This window comes from Protopterus annectens, chromosome 4.part0 (assembly GCF_019279795.1).
Source record: "Protopterus annectens isolate FY-2018-M chromosome 4.part0, PAN1.0, whole genome shotgun sequence".
Taxonomy (NCBI): domain Eukaryota; kingdom Metazoa; phylum Chordata; order Ceratodontiformes; family Protopteridae; genus Protopterus; species Protopterus annectens.
This window is the reverse complement of record NC_056733.1, coordinates 71,658,312-71,679,571: the sequence shown is the minus strand read 5'-3', so window position 1 is coordinate 71,679,571 and position 21,260 is coordinate 71,658,312. Positions and strand designations below refer to the sequence as shown.

Below are 21,260 nucleotides of genomic sequence, written 5' to 3'. Positions count from 1 at the left end.
ATTAACCTTTTATAATTTCAGGACTTTCTTTGTTTTCACTATTGCATTTCCTAACTTATCAGCATTAACTGACTTTTATGTTATAATTTATAAAATCTTAACAAAAAGATGTAACAATATGGCATAACTGTGCTAAGTGTTAATAGAATAACCATACATGCATGCATAATATTACTTTTAGTGTATGTTTTGGTCCTTTTTTTTTTTTTTTTTTTTTTTTTGTGACCAAGCTTAATACTTTGCTTATTCTTAACCTGTTCACCTATTGCTATTTCTTTGTCTTGCTGTAGCCCAAGTAATGCCTTAAAATAGTTCAACCAATCCGCATAATTGATTACCAATTTAACGAGAGAATTTTCCAGTAAAAAGATTTTTTTTCTTGAGTATGAAGTTCAACAAGACACCCTCTGCTGTCTTGCAGAAGAGGCAAGTCTAACTTATGATTAATCCAAAGATGGACTTGAGCCTCTGAATTTTGCAGTACAGCTTGATTCGTATAACTTGTTAGTAGATCTGGCTCTATATCGTGGTCAAGGACCAGTCCAATATACATAACATTCTCCATGTTTGCCACACCTCCAAGGATTAACCAGACAAAAATAGCAAATAGTCTTTATCCATCCATTATGACCTTTATTTTAATGTGATTTTATCTGTATTTTGACCATGACACCCTGGAATCCTTCCTTCTAACCTGCGATTTCCCTGTTCCCCTAAGGCTTTGACATTTCACCCACATAGTCTTTAGTGCCCAGGCTTCATCAGCTATATGAGCAAAGCCCCCCAAGAATTTCAAGAGTGCATGTTAGGAAACTATTCCCAACATGTGCTTTGAGATACTTAAAAGGAATTTGTATGTGCCAAGCTACTATCCTGGAATAATGGATTGTGGAGAACATGGAATGAAGGCCTACAATGCCTGCAAAAGCAATACCAGCTAGCTTTTAAACAAAAGATTGCTTTTAAGATCCCTACTCTGTCTCCAACTCTGTCTCAGATCAAGGCCAAAATTCAAGACATTATTTTTTTAACACTTTTTTATTGAATTATCACTTAAGACATAAGCAAACATACATGTATGTAAAAGAAAACAAAACCATGTTAACATGTTCACAGTTAATATTGTACATCACATACATTATTTTATACAATTTTTAATCCAACATTATATAAGTTGGCAATTCCCACCTTCCCTTAAACCTCACTCCTACTCCAAAACATTATTCTGCAGGTATCCCCACAGTTTCCATTTGTTGTATTTAATTTACTCCTACCCTTTTCTAAAGATCACACTTCAGTTCTTCTATGTATTGACTATTTCAAATACAGTTGGTTTACACTTTTATTTCCATTTTCTAGTAATTGTTGTTTTGGCAGCCACCATAATTTAAACTTGACAAGGCCATATTATATCTAGGCAATTCAGATCCAGTATCCCAACTCAAAAATCATCTTCTTAGTTGTACCCATTTGCTCACCCAATATTTCTGACTTGAGTACTCTGTTGGAATTTGTAAAAAATCTGCTAACTCCTTACTCTTCCAAAAATATGTTGCAAGTTACCTTTTTCGTCCCCATCACACCTCCAACATTTACTGTCTACCTGAGGAAAACTTTTTTGGAGTCTGCTTGGGGATAAAAATACCTATGCAAATACTTCCAAGCAAAAATCCTAAATCTTCTAGACTTTGCATATTTGGTAGCAACATGTGTCCTCCCATTGTTAACTTGAGAATTGCTTTCCAATTTCTCTTAACGATCTTTTCTAACCACCTCCGATTCCTATAGTTATTGTGCAATATTTTATATAACCTACTAATTATTCATTTTTTTAAAGCAGCTTCTTTTCTAGATTCAGCTAAAAAACTCTTCCAGAGGCAGGTATTTGACTTAAGAGATTCACGATCTCTTTCACTTTGCCTGTACTTTTGACATCAATCCCTGATATTGAAGGTAGTCTCTGGCTTGCAGTCTGAATGTCTTCTTGGCCTCTTCCCATTCTATTACCTTTCTTTTCTATTTGCTTCCAATATCTTGGTTCCTTTGCCAGTTTTCTCCAGTAAAATTTCAGCCGTGTCTTGCCTCTTCTGCGTACCCCTCATTACAGTCATACCTATTGGCAGAATCTCCTTTCCACATTCTCTTGTTGGCTTAGTTCTTAGAATACTTTTGCTACTTTATGAATATAATTTTCTATATGGCTGTAGATGTTCATCATGTTTCACTGTTGCAGTCATGACTGTAGGGATGTTCATCGTGCATACAGCTGCAGTAATCACAGATAGGTTTTCTGCCGTCAGGCGGTCCCTCGGTCGGCCGAATTCCAAAGTCTAGGTCCGGCGTCGGTTGCTGTCGCTCTCTTTCCTGACGTCAATGAGGCAGGGGTATATAAGACACAGCTGACGCCATTTTCTTCAGTCTTTTTTGCCGCGTGGTGCCCGAAGCAGAAGCAGTTCGCAAGTGCCGGTCGGCCAGCTCCTGAATTTACGAAAAAGTGGAAACCGAAGTCTTCATTAAAGCTAAGTACCCTGTTGGGGAAACTTTTCTTGCCTCAGACCGATGTCAGAAAAAGTTAACAATTGTATTTCTTGTGGGAAGCAAATATCGCATAAGGATTTCCATTCCCTCTGCATACCTTGTTTAGGCCCAGACCACGACGTCTCAGGCTGTCGCTTTTGCGCTACTTTCAATAAACGCACTATTAAGCGTCGGACGGAGTTCGCCCAACACTTTTTTGGTATAGCCTTTGATTATAAAATGTTGTCGGAGACTCCGACTACCATTTTGTCCAAAAAACGCAAGGACAAGGACCGACACGCGAGGTCCGCGGTCCCCACCGACACCATGCCAAAACCGCTACACGTGGTCCGGTTCTCAGCGAGGCTATGCAGTCCCTGACTACCGACGGCACTTCTTTGGCAGTGTCTTCTGTAACTGAGACCGCAGGTACCTCGGCCCATACCCAGACTACAACCACCGAAGCCACTGTGAGCGTTGAGCCTCCTAATGTGGACAGGTCCACTTCCACCCATGGTGTCTTTAGACCCTCATCTTCCTTTTCCATTAAGGCCTTTACTAAGTCCAAATCAGCCAGGCATCCCAAGAGGCCTGTTGCACAGGGCCCATCCCCAGGCCCCATGCCTAAAAAGCAGATGCTTAAAATGGCTGAAGATTTAATTACTCTTATCAGGGGTTCTCAACCCCCTCCAGACAAGAGACCCAGAGTGGAGGAAGATTCTCCCTCTTCTGATCAGGGCTCTATTTTTTCAGAACATTCTGATGTAGAGGAACACTCTTACTCCCCTTTTGAAGATTCTGATGCAGAGCAGTCCATTCCTTCTGTATCTCCTCCTGAGGATTTTTCTTTTGGGGAAACCTTGCACACCTTGAGGGAACACTTCCATTGGGAAGGCCAAGACTTTTCTGATTCCAAGAAAAGACTGAGGGAATTTCTTTTGTTACCTCAACACAGACCTCTGGCGATACCTCCTGTCTTGGATGTACTTGATGATGTTTATTCGAGGCTTGCCTTAATCCGATTCCTGCCTCCTGCCCCAGTCAAGCCTGATAGGTACTACAGAGTTCCTAACTCTCACCAATTTCTTTACAAAAGCCATAATTCTGACCCTGAAACCATTTCTCAAGGCCCCAAGGGAATGAAGGCCTCGACTGCTAAGAATCCACTACCTTCGAAGAGAGTCAAGATCCTTAGAAAGGTGGGGAAAAGGTATATACTTCGGCCACCCTAGCCATGAGGGCCTTAAATTGTCAGTTTCATATGCTTAAATATCAGCAGTTTCTGTTATCATAATTAAGAAATAAAATGTCTCAACCTGAACAACCAGATTTGAAGGAGTTGCAGGATATGATGCATAGTGCAGAACAAGTGGGTAAACACACCTTACAATGTGGCTATGGCCTAGAGGCCTCAAGTAGAGCTGCTGTTACAGGATCAGTCATTCGAGACATGCATGGCTTAGGGAACAAATCTTGCCTGATCATGTGAAAGCTAAACTACTAGATGCTCCTTTACAAAAGGATGTGCTATTTGGTACTAATGCTGAGGAGATACTACGGAAAATGGAAGAAAAAGCCAAATCTATGCAAACAGTCAAAGCTTTTCTACAGGTTCAACCACCACGTTTTAGCAGAAATTGGCCTTCTAAAACTGGTCCTTTCCAGCCACGGACAAGCCCCAAAGAGGTAGATACAGGCACAAGGGGCAGAGGGCAATCACAAGGATCATATAGAGGCAGGCAATGGCAAACTCCAGCACCAAGAGGTGGCGAAGACCGTGCACAACAATACAGGAAACAAACCCAATGACTTCCTCCTTTCCATGCCAAGCAAGTATCAGCTGGCAGCACCCTTGGGAGGAAAGCTGGCATTATTTACAAGAAATTGGCATATTGTCACAACAGACAAATGGATCCTGGACGTTATAAACAGAGGCTACAGATTTCATTTTCACACTCTCCCAAAAATGAGAGGCATGCCACACAATCAAAGGGCAGAGGCACAACTACAAATTTCAAAGCTCATAGACATGAAAGCTATTCAAGAGGTACCTACTCACGAACAAGGTCAAGGTTTTTATTCCAGGCTATTTCTGGTACCAAGGAAAGGAACCGACTGGAGACCCATTTTGGACTTATCCATCCTAAACACATTCTTACTCGTACCAAAATTCAAGATGCTCACATTACAGCAGCTTCTTCCCATGCTGGGCAAGGAGTTTTGGCTGGTAACATTGGACCCCAAGGAGGCATACCTGCATGTCCCAATCAGACAAAGCTGCAGAAGATACCTCAGATTTCTTGCAGGTTCAATCCACTATCAGTTATCTGCATTGCCCTTTGGCTTATGTACTGCGCCCAGAGTATTCACGAAATGCCTGGCATCAGTAATTGCCTACTGCAGACTTCAAGGGATACAAATTTACTCTTATTTGGACGACTGCCTGATCCAAGCGGGCAGCAAGCACATACTTCTGGAACATCTGGCTTATGCAACACGGTTACTGAATTCTCTGGGATACACAATCAACCAAGAGAAATCCAGGCAAACACCATCTCAGAAAATAACTTTCCTGGGTGCCAACTTGGACACAAACACCCAGATGGCCTATCTTACACCAGAAAAACAGGGGCAACTAACTCAGTACTTCAAAACACTAGCAAATTGTACCGGGCTTACTGCAAGGAAAATCCTGCAGGCTCTGGGCTTCATGGCATCTTGCATTCTTTTAATCCCATGTGCAAAGTTGCATATGAGGAAACTTCAATGGTACCTAAAACACCTATGGTCTCAACACAGCCACAGTTTGGAAACAATAATACCAGTAATCCCATGTTTGCAAAAGGAATTTCTATGGTGGGCCCAAGCATGTCAAACAAACACAGGTCTTCCATTCTGCAAGCCTCAAGCAAATCAAGTCTTCACAACAGACGCCTCAGATTACGCTTGGGGGGCGCACATGACAGACAGGTGCATTCAGGGCAAATGGTCCCAAAAGGAAAAGCACCTTCACATCAATCAAAAAGAAATGCTAGCAGTGATAAATGCAATTACAGCTTTCAAGGACCTCCTGCATCCAGGACAATTATTGATAAGAACAGACAACACCACAGTAATGTGGTACATAAACAAACAAGGAGGAACACATTCATACTTCCTGTGCAGACTAGCCATGACACTTTGGAACTTGGCTCTGGAATGGCAAATCGAACTTCAAGCACAGTACTTGCCAGGCTTGGAAAACATGCTGGCAGACAATCTAAGCAGAAATATGACATATCCACACGAATGGAAGTTGCATCCTCAAGTGTTTACAAAGATAATCCAAGCATGGGGGAGACCAGACGTAGATCTCTTCGCCTCCCACAGCAATCACTAATTGGAGAAGTTTTGTTCAAGGACCTTTCATCCAAAGGCCTGGAGAGTGGACGTCCTTTCATTCAGTTGGACAGCATGGACAGTTTACGCTTTCCCACCTCTGCCTCTTCTGCCCAAGGTGCTCTTGAAAGCAAGAGCAGACAGACCAAAGATGATACTGATTGCACCAGACTGGCCAAGACAACACTGGTACCCACTATTGAGGAGCCTAACACATACTCCTCCCTGGCCCCTACCTCTAATGCCTCTTCTGCTGACTCAGCACAGCTACAAAACTCTTCACAGTCAGCTGAAAACACTCAATCTCGCTGCATGGAAAATTCCTTAACACTACAACAAACTCTACTCCCCAAAGAGGTGCAGGATGTCATTTTGGAGGCCAGAAGGCCATCTACTAGAAAGGCTTACTCCGCAAAATGGAAACGGTTTTGCTCTTGGAATGAGAAAAAAGGCCAGAACCGTAGAAAACTGAATTTGCCTCGGGTATTACAGTATCTAGCTGAGCTGCTGAACAGTGGACTTTCATTTTCCTCCATAAAAATCCATGCCTCAGCCATTTCTGCAGAATTCAACACGGATCCACCCGTATTCTCTCACCCACTCTTAAGACAGTTCCTCAGAGGGGCGAAGAATATAAGACCACCAAGGAAACAACCAGTGCCAGCCTGGGATCTTAATTACATTCTAGAAAAATTAACATTGCCTCCCTTTGAACCAGCTGCCTCAACAGATTTGCAATATTTGTCCTGGAAAACAGCTTTCCTTCTGGCCATTACCTCAGCTCGTAGGGTTTCGGAACTACAAGCCCTCATGGCTGTGCAGCCCTTTCTCATCTTCCATCAGGACAGGGTTTCCATTCGAACCAACCCGTCATTTATGCCTAAAGTAGTATCCAGGGTAGCTTTAAATCAAGCCATACACTTACCTACCTTTTACCCCAATCCTCAAAACAAAGGGGAAAGGCTGCTACACTCCTTAGACATCCATAGACAGCTACGTTATTATTTGGACAGAACAAAGCCTTTCAGGAAATCAGAACAACTTTTGTGTCCTATGCTGTAGGAGCTCAAGGGAAGCCAGTTACCAAACAGACAATTTCAAAATGGATAGGCCACTGCATACGGTTTTGTTACTCCTATCATGGAAAATCTGTCCCTACAGGCATCAGATCCCACTCCACCAGGGCCACAGCTACCTCTACAGCCTTCCTCAGAGGAGTTCCTACCAAAGATATTTTGGAGGCAGCCACTTGGAGTTCTGTGCATACCTTCACAAAACACTACCACCTGCCTTTATATTCCAAAACTAGAGCAGGCTTTGCCACTGCTGTGTTGCAGGGCATTCTGGCTCATCCCAGTTCCACCTAGTGCCTACCACCCTGTGCGTAGCTTTGGGATTCTACCCATCTGTGATTACTGCAGCTGTATGCACGATGAACATAGTACAGTTTTGTACCTACCATAAATGTAGATGTTCGAGTGCTAATACAGCTGCAGTACAGTTTTCCCTCCCTCCTTCCCCTCTTGGTAAAGGCCTAGGGCCTAACCCCTCTTCATACAACCCGATTGGGTTAGCCTTCTATGGTATATTTGCTTGCAACTACTGATTTTTGATTATATTGCATTGCATGTATATAAATATAATTTATGTATTGCCTTCCTACTGGGGGCACCTGACATCTGGGGCAAGAAAGACTGAAGAAAATGGCGTCGGATGTGTCTTATATACACCTGCCTCATTGACGTCAGGAAAGAGAGCGACAGCAACCAACGCCGGACCTAGACTTTGGAATTCGGCCGACCGAGGGACCGCCTGATGGCAGAAAACCCATCTGTGATTACTGCAGCTGTATTAACACTCGAACATCTACATTTATGGTAGGTACAAAACTGTACTTTCTCCCCTGCCGGCAGGCAGTCCTCAGTCGGCCAGAATCCCAAAGTCTGGGTCCGGCGTCGGCTGTTCAACCATGCTCCCTGACGTCAGAGCGCCAGGAGTACAAAGCTGACAGCCGACGCCATCTTCTCCAGTCTTTCTTGCCGTGCGGTGATAGCAGTTCGCAAGTGCCGGTTGGCTGACTCCTGACGATTTTTTCTGATAAACTTCAGTCCGAAGATTTTCTTCTCCACTCAAAGCTAAGTACCCCGTTAGGGAAACTTTTTTCTTGCTCCACCGATGTCAGAAAAAGTTAATAATTGTATTTCATGTGGGAAGCAAATACCTCATAAGGATTTTCATTCTTACTGTATTCCTTGCTTAGGCCCTGACCACGACGCAGCTAGTTGTCGGTTTTGTGCTAGATTCGATCAACGTACAATTAAGCGAAGGTACGATTTTGCTTTTCATTACTTCAGTAGGCGCTTTAACTACAAAATGTCGTCGGATACGGTTCTGGCTACCGGAGTTCACAAATGTCGCAAGGATAAAGACAGGCCTCCGAGGTCCAAATCTGATGATAGCGCACAAGCAGAGCCAGCTTCAGGTTCGGCCGTCGTCAGTCAGGTGCCTTTGCAGCCCCTGTCGTCGGCCATTTCAGAACCGATGGCCGAAACGGACTCTCATGAGGAGCCAACCAGGCCTTTAAATATTTCTATTGCAGGACCTTTGGACAATGCTCCTTCGGATGGGTCCGGAGCCGCTGTGCCGGTACCGGCTTCTGAAGGGGTTTTCAGGCCTACTCAGCTTCTAATAAAGGCAAAGCCAAAGACTCCTTCTAAATCAAAGACTGCAACACAGGCCTCTTCTGAACCGGCTCCCAAGTCACAGAAACAGTTACTTAAGATGGCGGAGGATTTACTTACTATGATTAGGGGTTCACATCCCCCTCCAGATAAAAGGCCAAGGCAGGATGTTTATTATGATTCCTCTGATCCGGCTTCTCTTTCTTCAGTTTCTTCTTCTGACCAGGAATATTCTTTCCCTCCTTATGAGGATTCTGATGCTGAGGAATCCATTCCTTCAGCTTCTCCCCCTGAGGATTTCTCTTTTGGGGAAACTTTGCATGAAATGAGGGAACATTTCCACTGGGAAGGACAGGAGTATTCGGAATCTAAGAAAAGACTGAGGGATTTTCTTCTTCTTCCCCAACATAGACCCCCTGGCTATTCCTCCTGTTTTGGATATTGTGGATGATGCCTTTTCGGAGGCTAATTTAACCCCTGACTCTTTTCCTCCTGCTCCTGTTAAGCCTGATAGATATTACAGGGTTCCTGATTCCCACCAGTTTTTATACAAGAACCCTTCTGCTGACCCTGAAACCATTTCTCAGGGTCCTAAGGGAGTTAAGGCCGCTTCTGCCAAAAATCCTATTCCTATTCTTGATCCTTAGAAAGATGGGGCAAAAAAGTGTACACTTCTGCTACTTTGTCCATTAGGGCTTTAAGCTGTCAGTTTCATATGCTGAAATACCAGCAATTTCTCTTGTCTGTTTTAAAACAAAAGTTTACTTCCATTTCTGCCTGTGCAGATGATAAGGAATTACATGACTTATTGCATGCCACTGAACAAGTTGGGAAGCATGGTTTACACTGTGGATTTGATGCCTTGGAGGCTTCTTATAGGGCTGCTGCCTCCGGCACAGTCATTAGAAGGCATGCATGGCTAAAGGAACAAAATTTGCCTGAACAAGTAAAGGCTAAATTATTGGATGCTCCTGTTCAGCATAATGTTTTGTTTGGATCAAAAGCTGAAGAGGTGATTAAAAAGATGGAGGATAAGGCAAAATCCATGCAAACAGTTAAAGATTTCTTACAAGTACAGCCACCTAGATTTAGCAGGAATTGGCCTTCAAAAAATTGGTCCTTTCCCACTTCAGACAGGCCTCAGAGGGGTAGATATAGACGCTCCAGAGGAAGGCCTCAAACACAAGCTTCTTATAGACCAAGACAGTGGACTGCTTCCACCCCTAGGGGAGGAGAGGACAGGTCAGAAACTCAAAGGAAACAAACTCAATGAACTCCCTCTGTTGGGCTACAGGAACGTCTTGCCTGGAAGCCCCTCTCGGAGGAAAACTCTTTCTTTTTTATCAAAATTGGACTCAAATAACCCAAGACAAGTGGGTTTTGGATGTGGTTTTAAGAGGTTACAAATTCCATTTTCATACCTTGCCAAGGTCAAGCAGATGGCCAGACCTTCCAAAACATCAATGGATGGAGGCCTTAAACCAGGTGGAAGCTCTTTTGACTTTGAATGCCATAGAGATGGGACAAGGTTTTTACTCAAGGCTCTTTCTAGTCCCCAGGAAGCAAAACTCATGGAGACCCATTCTGGATCTGTCGGTCTTGAACACCTTTCTAGAGATTCCAAAATTCAAGATGCTTACTCTACAGCAGCTACTTCCAATGCTGTCCAAAGATGCATGGATGGTAACTTTGGATTTAAAGGAGGCATATTTACACATTCCCATCGGGCAGGATCGCAGAAAATACCTCAGGTTCAAGGCCGGATCGAGGCACTTTCAATTCTCTGCGCTGCCCTTTGGATTGTCTAATGCGCCCAGGGTCTTCACCAAATGCCTGGCTCCAGTAGTATCTTACTGTAGACTCAAGGGAATTCAAATTTACCCTTATCTGGACGATTGTCTAATTCAGGCAGACAGCAAGGATGTCTTCCAGCATCTAGAATTTGTACAGAACCTCCTCAAGTTCCTGGGATTCTCTGTAAACATAAAAAAGTCAAATTTGACACCATCACAACAGATGACTTTTCTGGGTGCTCTTCTAAACTCCACAACCCAGATGGCATTTCTGACATCCGAAAAACAATTACAGCTGGCTTCAACTTTCAAAACCTTGGCAACTTTAACTCAACTATCTGCAAGGAAATTTCTGCAGGCTTTGGGTTACATGGCCTCCTGCATCCTTCTCGTACCATATGCAAGACTACATATGAGGAAAATACAGTGGTACCTAAAAAGTGTATGGTCTCAGCATTGCCACAGTTTAGACATACTGATCTCCGTCCTTCCTTGCCTTCAAAAGGAGTTTCTTTGGTGGTCCAGGGCATGTGCTCTAAACAAAGGGAAACCCTTCCGTCTGCCTCCTGCCACTCAGATTCTAACCACGGACGCCTCTGATTATGCTTGGGGAGCCCATTTTCAGGGCAGCTGTCTGCAGGGCCTTTGGACAAAGGGATCAGAAGCACCTGCATATCAATTTAAAGAAAATGTTATCCGTTCAGAAAGCTCTATTGGCCTTCAGGAATCTTTTACAACCAGGACAACTACTAATACGGACAGACAACACCACAGTTATGTGGTACATAAACAAGCAAGGGGGATCTCATTCCTACCCCCTTTGCAGACTAGCCATGGATCTATGGAACACAGCTCTAGCTTGCAATCTGGATCTTCAAGCTCAGTTTCTACCAGGGAAACAAAACTTCCTGGCAGACAGTCTGAGCAGAAACCTTTCGGATCCACACGAGTGGATGCTGGACACCAAAATATTCAGGATGATAACAGCAGTCTGGGGATGTCCTCACATAGACCTCTTTGCATCCCATCTCAATCATCAACTACAGAATTTTTGCACCAGGACTTTCCACAGAGAAGCTTGGAAAGTGGATGCCCTGTCATTCACTTGGAGGAACCTCTCGGGTTATGCCTTTCCACCTCTTCCTCTTCTTCCATGGGTCTTATTGAAGATAAAACAGGACAAGCCGAAGATGATAATCTTGCTGGCTCCTAATTGGCCTCGACAGTTTTGGTATCCAACTCTAAAAAACCTATTTCTGGAGCCCCCTTGGGTTTTACCTCAGTCTCCGAACCGTCTGTCCCAACATCAGGGTCAGGTTCTACACTCTCATGTCAGAACTGTCAGCCTGGTGGCATGGTTAATCCAGGGCCTTAGATTTCTTCTTTCCTACCCAAGCAGGTTATGGATGTCATTTTAGAAGCCAGACGTCCTAGCACTAGAAAATCTTATGCAGGAAAATGGAAAAGATTTTGTTCCTGGATGCAGGCTCAGGATTCTGATCCTCTTCTTCCTAACATTACCTTAATTTTACTTTACTTGACAGATCTCTTACATAAGGGTCTCTCTTTCTCTTCCATTAAGATACATGCCTCTGCTATTTCTGCTTATTATAATACAGACCCTCCCATCTTTTCCCACCAGCTCATGAGACAGTTTCTCAGAGGAGCTAAGAACTTAAGACCTCCTAGATCTCCTCCCATTCCTGCTTGGGATCTCAACTATGTTTTGGAAAAACTATCCTTGCCTCCTTTTGAGCCTGCTGCCTCTTCTGACATCACGTTTTTATCTTGGAAGACCGCTATCTTGTTAGCCTTAACCTCTGCCAGGAGAGTTTCAGAGTTACAAGCTCTTATGGCTGTGGAACCTTATATTATTTTTCATCAAGACAGGGTATCTTTGAGGACTAATCCTACCTTCATGCCTAAGGTGGTTTCCAAAGTGGCTTTAAATCAAACTGTCCACTTGCCAACCTTTTTCCCCACCCCTCAAAATAAAGGGGAAAGGATCTTACACATTCCTTGGATGTACACAGACAACTACGTTTTTACCTGGACAGAACGAAGGACATCAGAAAATCAGAACAATTGTTCATTTCTTATGCTTCAAGTTCCCAAGGTAAAGCCATTTCAAAACAGACCATTTCTAAATGGATTGCTCATGGAATCAGATTTAGTTATTCACACCATGGAAAGCAAATCCCAGGGAGTATACGGACTCATTCCACCAGAGCTGCTGCCACTTCTGCGGCCTTCCTCAGGGGAGTTCCTACCAAAGACATTTTGGAAGCTGCAACTTGGAGTTCAGTGCATACTTTTTCTAAGCACTACAATCTACCTCTCTACTCTAAGTCTAGGGCAGGCTTTGCCTTTGCAGTCTTGCAGGGCCTTTTAGGCCCTTCTTCTATATGACCACCTCCCTTTCTTTCAGCTTTGGGATTTTACCCTACAGTCATGACTGCAACAGTGAAACAGGATGAACATAGTACAGTTGTGTACACCTACCATAAATGTAGATGTTCGAGTGTCTTCACTGTTGCAGTCTGGGTTTTCCCTCCCTCCTGTCCCCTCTTATTTTTACTTTTGTGTAGTTCCTTTTTTCACCATTCTTCTGAGGTGTATTTGCAAAGGTTATGGGACCTTTTTCATTTTGGGACTCCTGACATCTGGGGCAAGAAAAACTGGAGAAGATGGCGTTGGCTGTCAGCTTTGTACTCCTGGCGCTCTGACGTCAGGGAGCATGGTTGAACAGCCGACGCTGGACCCAGACTTTGGGATTCTGGCCGACCGAGAACTGCCTGCCGGCAGGGGAGAACCCTACAGTCATGACTGCAACAGTGAAGACACTTGAACATCTACATTTATGGTAGGTGTACACAACTGTACTTTCTCCTTAAGGATCTCCATCCAAAAGCCCATTCTCTCTCTGTATTTCTTGAATTTCGCCCTGCTTCATCATTACCATCCCTTTCCACATTGAATAATAGCTTTCCGCTTGCGTTATGTATTTGAGTCCTAACTTTGTAATAAACTGAAATATCCATTCAAATCAGGTCATTTTAAAGATAAATCTATCCCTTGTGGCCCTTGCTCTCTCCCCCTCCCAGATAAAAATCCTTCAATTCTTTATTGATTACTGTCTACAACTTCTTTTCTGGTTGATAAAAATATGCCTGATCTGTACATAAAACTAAACTAAAGGAACTAAAACATTTTCACTACTTGTATCTTGCTATCCATATCCATAAACACTAGCTCCTAGTTCATCATTTTTTTGTATTATCTTTTGCTTAGTCTCTTTCCACATGTCCTTAGCTGCCATAATATAATCCTATACTCCTTGTGTCTCCATAAGTATGAGTATTACTGAACCAATTCACATGTTTGCACATAGTTTACAGCTATAGCCTTTGTTTTGTCTTCATTAATTATGTATTCCAAAAAAAAACACTTGAAACTAACTTATGTTTTATCAGGTACAAATTATTGTCTGCAAATAAAGCCAAGTTTTCTTGATTACCATACCAACTAGTTTTGCCAATGGCTGTATGTATTATGCAAATAAAGGGGATAAAGGACACCCCTACCTTGTTCCTCTGGTCAGACACAACTTGTCAGAATGGAACCCTCACAATTTTTTGTCTCTGATCCCTTGGATGTCCTCCTCCTTAACCTTGTTGTATCAGGGAATACAAATGCTTCATTGCCCTACTCATAAAATCCCAGCTTACTCTAAATGCTTTCTCTGCATCAAGAACTGCAAATAAAGGTATTTTCTTACATTCTGTTTCCCTCTGGATCACCATTGTCCTATTAATGTTATAAAATTCTTGCCTCCCCTTCGCAAAACCACTTTGAGCAGTAATTATCAGTTTGGCAGCACCTTTGCCATTTGTTTATCTATTAGACATAAGCACTTTTATAATCTTGGTTTAAAATTAAAATGGGACTGTATGAAGCTAGTTCTTTACTGTGCTTAGCCACCGCAGCTTTCTTCCAGGATGTTGGTGCAAACTCTTACAGGTCTGATCACTTTCTTACCTCCTAGCTTCCAAGCTTCTACAGGGATATCCTCTACTCCTGGAGACTTTCTTGCAGATTGATTGTACATCAGTTATTATCTCCTGTTCTCCTATCTTAATTGTTGAGCCTCGTCTACCTGTAACCTTGGCATACTTTAATCTTTCATAAATATTCTCATTTGTGCTTTTTCTTGATTTCCTTATTACTCTACCTTATACAAATTTTGAAAAAAACTCCAAAATCTGTAATACGTCTACACGATCTGTGGTAATTTTTCTTGTTATAGGCTCCCTATGTTTGGAAACAACCCTTTCTTCTTTCTGTTGTCTCAGTCGTTGTGCTAAGAGTTTTTGTGCTCTTGAGTTGTCAAAAAAACAGTTGCTTGCAGAAATCTTTCTAAAATCATCCGCATTATGCAGATGCTCCCTTTTCTTTTTAGCACTCTGCAGTTCTGTCCTTTCTTCTGTGTGGTTCCTTTTATCAGGGGTGTACCTTGCGGGGAATCTAGTATGCTGAGCATTCCCTTTACTCAAAAAAGGCATCCTTCTCATTTAATGTGTTTTTTTACTTTCTTTGTTTAAAGAAATTTGGTTAAACAAAGATAATATGCATGCATGCTTTGAAAGAAAGCTTGTGTTGTTATCTTTGCTTAGGCAATATGAATGAAGCTGGGAGGGCAAAAGTTAAAAACACTAACAGTGACGCAGGCCAGCCAGGTAGCACTGACTGTGTACAGCCTCTCTTGGAGGCTTCCTTACCCTCGTCCACTGCTCTAGAGACTGATTCAAAGAAATCATTTAGGTTGAGGAGACAGGATCAGCCCTTCACAAACCCAAATTGGTTGGCATCCAACGTTTGAAGGTTGCCAATGTCCTTGTTTATAAGTTCCATGATAATGTGTTCCATGGCCTTGCAGACCAGGCTTGTCAGACTGATGGGGCAGTAGTTCCCAGGATCCAGTGTGGATCCTCCCTTGTGAAGTGGGATGACTGCAGCTGTGTGCCATTCAGTGGGCACAAAGCCTGAGGTGAGGCTATGGTTGAACATGATGCTTAGGTGAGGTGTCAGTTCATTTTGTAGTTCATATAGTACACAGCCCGGGATATCATCTGGTTCCATGGATGCTGCATTTTTAGCTTTGGAGAGTGTGGTTTTTGCCTGTGTGGCTGTGATAACCGGAGTTTGGCAATCTTCCGGTATTGGGATGGGCCCTTTAGGGGGGTGAGAGGGGGGTGAAATTGGCACTGAAGCGATCTGCCAGGATATTGGTGATATTCTTGGGATCAGTATATTTAATGCCATTCTGTTGTAGCTCAGAGCAGATCTGAGCATTGCCACTTAGATTTTTGACACATATATAAAATGCCTTGTGATTGTCTTTGGAAATTCTATTTTCGTGACTAGCTTTGGAGGATTTATGAGGTTATCCCAGCTTTTTGCTAAGGCTGGTAATGGAGTTTTTTACATCTTGGGATTTTCCTCTCTTCTGCAACAGTTTCTTCCTTCTGTTGTATATTTTGTTTATGGCTGGGTACCACCAGATTGGCTTCCTTTTTTTGGAGGAGAGCATCTTGGTTCTGTTAGGGATGGCACGACTCATGCATGCGTATATATGCTTGTACAGTGCCTTAGTGTAGGATTCAACCGTTGAACATTCAGTTCCCTTCTGCATGGGTGTCGTGAAGTTTGTCGCTTCTGACTTGAGTAGCATGAAGAGTAGCATGAAGTTTGCTTTGGCCAAGTTTTTAACTGTGGTTTCCGTACTGGAGGATGGGGATGAATTGTGGATGTCAAGGGTGATTAGTTTATGGTCAGACCTGACCAACGAAGGGGTGACCACTGGTGTGGAGCATCTATTTTCCATGTTGGTAATGACCAGGTCTAGGATATTTGAGCCCCTGGTGTGATTATGAATTAGTTGGTCTAGGGCGTTGGAATTAATGAATTCCAAGAAATGTTGGGCGAAGGTGTTGGTACCAGAGTAGTTTTCCCATTTAATTGCGGGGTAGTTGAAATCGCCCAGTATTAGGGTGTTTGGTTGTATCTTAATATTTTCCAATATGTTTAGAAAGGTGTGGTGGGACTCTTTGGGCATGGTCGGGGATCTGTAGCAAGCTACAGTTTGGATTGCAGCCTTATCTAGTGTCAGTTGCACCTGGAGAATTTCAGATGCATTATGTTGGGCGATTAGCCTGGAGGTGTGAATGTCCTCGGTGAATATGGACACTCCTCCACCTTTCGTGTTTCAGTCCTGGTTTGGTGGCCAAAAAGTGTTGTAAGAGTTGTAGCCTGGTATTGCTGGGGTGCTCTCTGGAGCCTTGAACCAGGTCTCAGTTACTGCACAGATATCAATGTTCTCCATTTTTAGGAGTGCCTCAAGAGAGTGCATTTTGAGGTTTAGACTTCTAACATTGTATTTGTCACGTTGGTGGTTTTGTCATTTGAATCTTGCCTAAAAAAGGCACTATAGGGGTGGTAAGGGCCTTGGCCAGTAATCTGAATCCCAGGGGTGCAGACCATATCTGGCAAAGCATTGTGGTTTGCCGATCATGTTGTCTCAGGCAGACCGATACTGGATCCCCTTTGAATGACACCAGAAGCTTAGCCAATTGTTGAAGTCAATCATTTTGTCCTTGTACTGCGGTATCATTCTGGGTGAAGGCAGGATGCTACTCCGGGCTAGGGTCATACCTGCCTGGGCCACATGGTCTGAGAGCTCTTCCATGTCTCTCTTCATGTAGTCCAGGGAGGTAAGTCTCAAGTCATTCACCCAAACATGAACAATGATTGAGTCGTATTTGTACTTGCTGTGGAGTGACTTGAGGGCATGCGTTATGTGGTGGATCCTGGCACCCGACAGGCAGCTGACTGTAATTTTCTCCTTGTTCAGCCTGGTAAGTGGGGCATCAGTGTGCCTGACTATAGAGTCACCTATGACTAAAGTGTTTGGCACTTTGTCTTGCCTTAGGGGCTGTTTTTGGGTGGCACACTGGTGTTGTGAGCTATGTGTCACTTTGGTTGTGATTGGTGTTTGTTTGCTTTTTGGCTTCAGGGGTCCTTGTTGCTTGGGTAGGTTAATGTTAAGGACCACCGCATATGTGGGTTTCGTGTTGCTGTGTATGGGTGTTAATGGTGTGGGTTTTGTGGGGATCAGGTTTTCTACTCCTCAAAGGTCTTTCTGAAAGACCCAATGAGGAGTGAAGAAGATGTGGTTCTGGAAATCTGTCTTCCTTCCAGTGCTCCAGATGATTCCTTTCCCAGAGGCAGGGGAAGAAGATTCAATGGCATATGCCACTCTAGAGGTGGGGGGACTGCAAAATCAAGGTTCCAGTGAACCCTTCTCTGAGCAGCCCTGTCAGCGCTCTTGAAGTGTTGCCCGACTGCTCTGCCCTGGAGGGAAGACTGGATGTTCTCAGTGGATCTCGAGGATGCTTACTATCACATCAAAATAGACAGGTGCTCCAGGAGACTCCTTAGCTTCCAAGAGACTCCTTAGCTTCCAGTTAGGGGCCAATCATTACCAGTTCAGAGCCTTGCCCTTTGGACTCACCACAGCTCCCCGGGGTGTTTGCCAAATGTATTTGCTTCTCACAGCACCCATGAGTCATCGACTATCACAGCCCATCAACTATGTCCTACTCTTCTTCAATCAATTGGGAATTACAGTCAATCTTTCAAAGTCAAATCTGAACCCTCCGCAAAGGTTGGAGTTCATAGAAGTCAAGCTAGACTCCATCTCAGAGATTGCAGCATTGCTGTTACGCAGAGTCCGGTTGATCTGGGAGCAGGTCATACAGATCTTAAATCTTTTGCATCCTTTGGTCCACCTCATTCTTCAGACCTTAGGATCCATTCAGCTTGTTCCTCGACATTTGTTCCTCTGGCGAGGTATCATATAAGGGTTTTACAGTGGAATCGAGCATAGGTTGAGACAGAACAGACCATTGAACTGCCAGTGTCCATAAAACTGTATGTCACAAACAGCTGGTGGTCCTGGGCTTTTAGATATGCCTGGTCACCTTAATTTCGTTGATGTGGTGAATGAATGTGAAAGGAAGTTTGCACAGATGGATCCATGGAACATTAATAGCAGCCAAGATCCTGAGGGGCGCTTTGTACAACTGGAAAGGCTAATGGCTAAAGAAGTAGCTTTATTTCTGGACACTCGTCTTCTTGAGATCCTTGAAGGTGAATTGCCAAGGTGCCAGTTCACCGTTGCTGAATAAAGAAGAAAAGGTGCTGGTGTAATTTTGTGTTTTTTGATTTTCCATAAAACTGATGCCTGTATACAGATGGCACCTTTTTTGGTGGCTTCAATCTCAGGATCTCACCTTAAGCAGGCCCTTTTGTCTCCCTCCTCCCAAGGCCATGGTGATCACAGATGCTTCCTTGTTGGGGTGTGGGGGGGGGGAATTTTCAGGGGAGAACTGTTGCAGACCCCCAAACATCTCCAACGCCCAAGTGAGAACTGCTCTCTCTAAAGCAAAAAACACAGCATCCATGGGACCTGATGGTGTCCCCGGCTGTGTGCTCCACGAACTCAATGAGGAATTAAACCCACAGCTAGGACAGCTGTTTAATCAAAGTCTTACCTCTGGATACGTACCCAGGGAGTGGCGCACTGCAACTGTGGTCCCACTTCACAAAGGCGGTGCCTCCACCGACCCTGGAAATTACCGGCCCATTAGCTTGACAAGCCTTATCTGCAAAGCCATGGAGAGGATCATAATGGACCACATAAATAAAGACATAGGGAATTTGCAGACTTTGGATCCAACCCAGTTTGGCTTTGTCAAAGGCAGATCATGCCTTTTAAACTTGGTTGACTTTTTCGAAACAGTCACCAAAAGCCATTGATGAGGGAAAGGCAGTCCATACAGCCTACCTCGATCTGGCGAAGGCCTTGATACAATACCCACTCGGGTATCATTGAAAAACTCATCAGCTTAAATGTTAACCCATACATCACAAGATGGGTTGCAAACTGGCTGAGTGACAGAACCCACAGGGTCAGAGTTGCTGGTGCCATGTCAGACTCAAAGCCTGTCACAAGTGGTGTCCCACAGGGCTCAGTCCTGGGCCACTCTTGTTTGGCATCTACTTTTCTGAAGTACAAGCAAACACAGGAGGGTTATGGCTGACAAAGTTTGCAGATGACTGCAAACTGGCCATAGTAGAAAACATATCTGACACAGATATCCTTCAGAAGGGTCTCACAGAAACGGATAACTGGTGCCAGAGCCATGGCCTAAAGTTAAATGCCAAAAAATGCATAGTCATACCCTTCCCGAAAAACAAGGTTACCCCTAGCTACCAAATAGGTGGCAATCCACTGAGCACAGAAGAAGTTATCAGGGACCTGGGGACCCAGGTTGATAGTAGTCTGTCATTCGACACCCATGTAGCTAAAGTAGTTAGGAAGACCTTCTACATTGCCCACGTTATGATGAAGGGATTCTCATCTAGATCAAGGGAGGTCATAGTCTCCCTTTACTCATCACTCATCAGACCAATGATTGAGTACAATGCCCCATTCAGAATGTATCTGACCCGACACTTGCAGCAGCTGGAGAGGCCACAAAAGTTCCTCACCAAAAGGATAAAGGGTCTCAAAAATCTGTCCTATGCTGCCCGACTGAAAGAAATCCAGCTCTGTTCAGTCGCTTACCGCTTGCTCAGAGGTGACCTTTGCCTAACATACAAGGCCATGTCAAACCCAGATTTGATGAATATGCTTCACCTCAAAAAATCTAGATCCATCAGAGCCACAAGGGCGGGAGACTTAAACCTCGACACGGCTATTAATAGGACGTGCTGGAGGGATAGATTCATCACCCAAAGACTCCCCATGCTGTGGAACAAAATCCCGGTATATGTGAGGCAGAGCACCTCACTGGCCTTGTTCAAGAGAAATCTTGACCAATGGATGGGAGATCGCAGATATATACCCCAGGGATTACCTCAGTGTCACTGCTCGACAGAGGCACAGCAAAATAATGGGTATAGTTCCCCATACTAAAGGGGTGGCGTAAGCCACAAAACGATGGGCTAGGCTTGTAAATGCCCTCGGGCAGATTTCCTAGTATGAACCTATGAACCTATGAAGGCACATGGTCCCCTGTAGAGACCAAGTTGCACATGAATGTCCTAGAGATGAGAGCAGTCCTATTCACATTGCAAGCCTTTTAGGACTGCCTTCCCCTGGGGATGATTGCAGTTCAGATAGGCAACATGGCAGTGGTCTGGTATATCAACAAATTGGGGAACACAATCTTACCTGTTATGCAGAGAGGCCATGAGAGTGTGAGAATGGGCGATGTCCTCCCTGTGCTTTCTTCTTGCAGCACATATACTCAGGGACTCCACCGTGTTTGCTGACAAACTCAGCAGATCCATCTTGAGTCCTCATGAGTGATCCCTCAATACCACGATGGCGAAGCAGATTTTCAACCACTGGGATCAGCCATGCTGTGACCTCTTTGCCTTCCCAACCACCATTACCCTTCCTTGTTGGATTTTCTGAGGAAGTCTGAGTGCAGTGGGTCTAGTACTCCTTTTTATTTATTTTTTTTTCCTTGTTTCCCTTTTTGATTAGCCTTCCTATCCTTGTTAGCAAACATGATCTGAAGGCTAGAGGGCAGCAGGGGATTATGGGAGAGGGAGGAGCTTGATCCTTGGATCTGTCAATGGTAAAAAGTTGCCTGCTCAAATTCAATATCCGATCCAAGACCCCTCTGTGAGGAATAATGAAATAGGGTAACATAGATGCCAAGTTATGGTAAGTAGATAACGCCTTGTTCTGCGTATATTATATTTGGTGCAATTTTACACCACATTCCTGCCCCAACAGCCCAAGATTACAACATATTGA

At 43.9% G+C, this 21,260-nt stretch overlaps 1 protein-coding gene across 1 annotated transcript in view; it reads left to right on the top strand.

Annotated features, from left to right (window-relative positions):
• The window catches only part of SCPEP1 (serine carboxypeptidase 1), a 488,555-nt gene that overhangs the window by 157,172 nt on the left and 310,123 nt on the right, over nt 1-21,260 (top strand). The gene's annotated exons all lie outside the window — the stretch shown is intronic.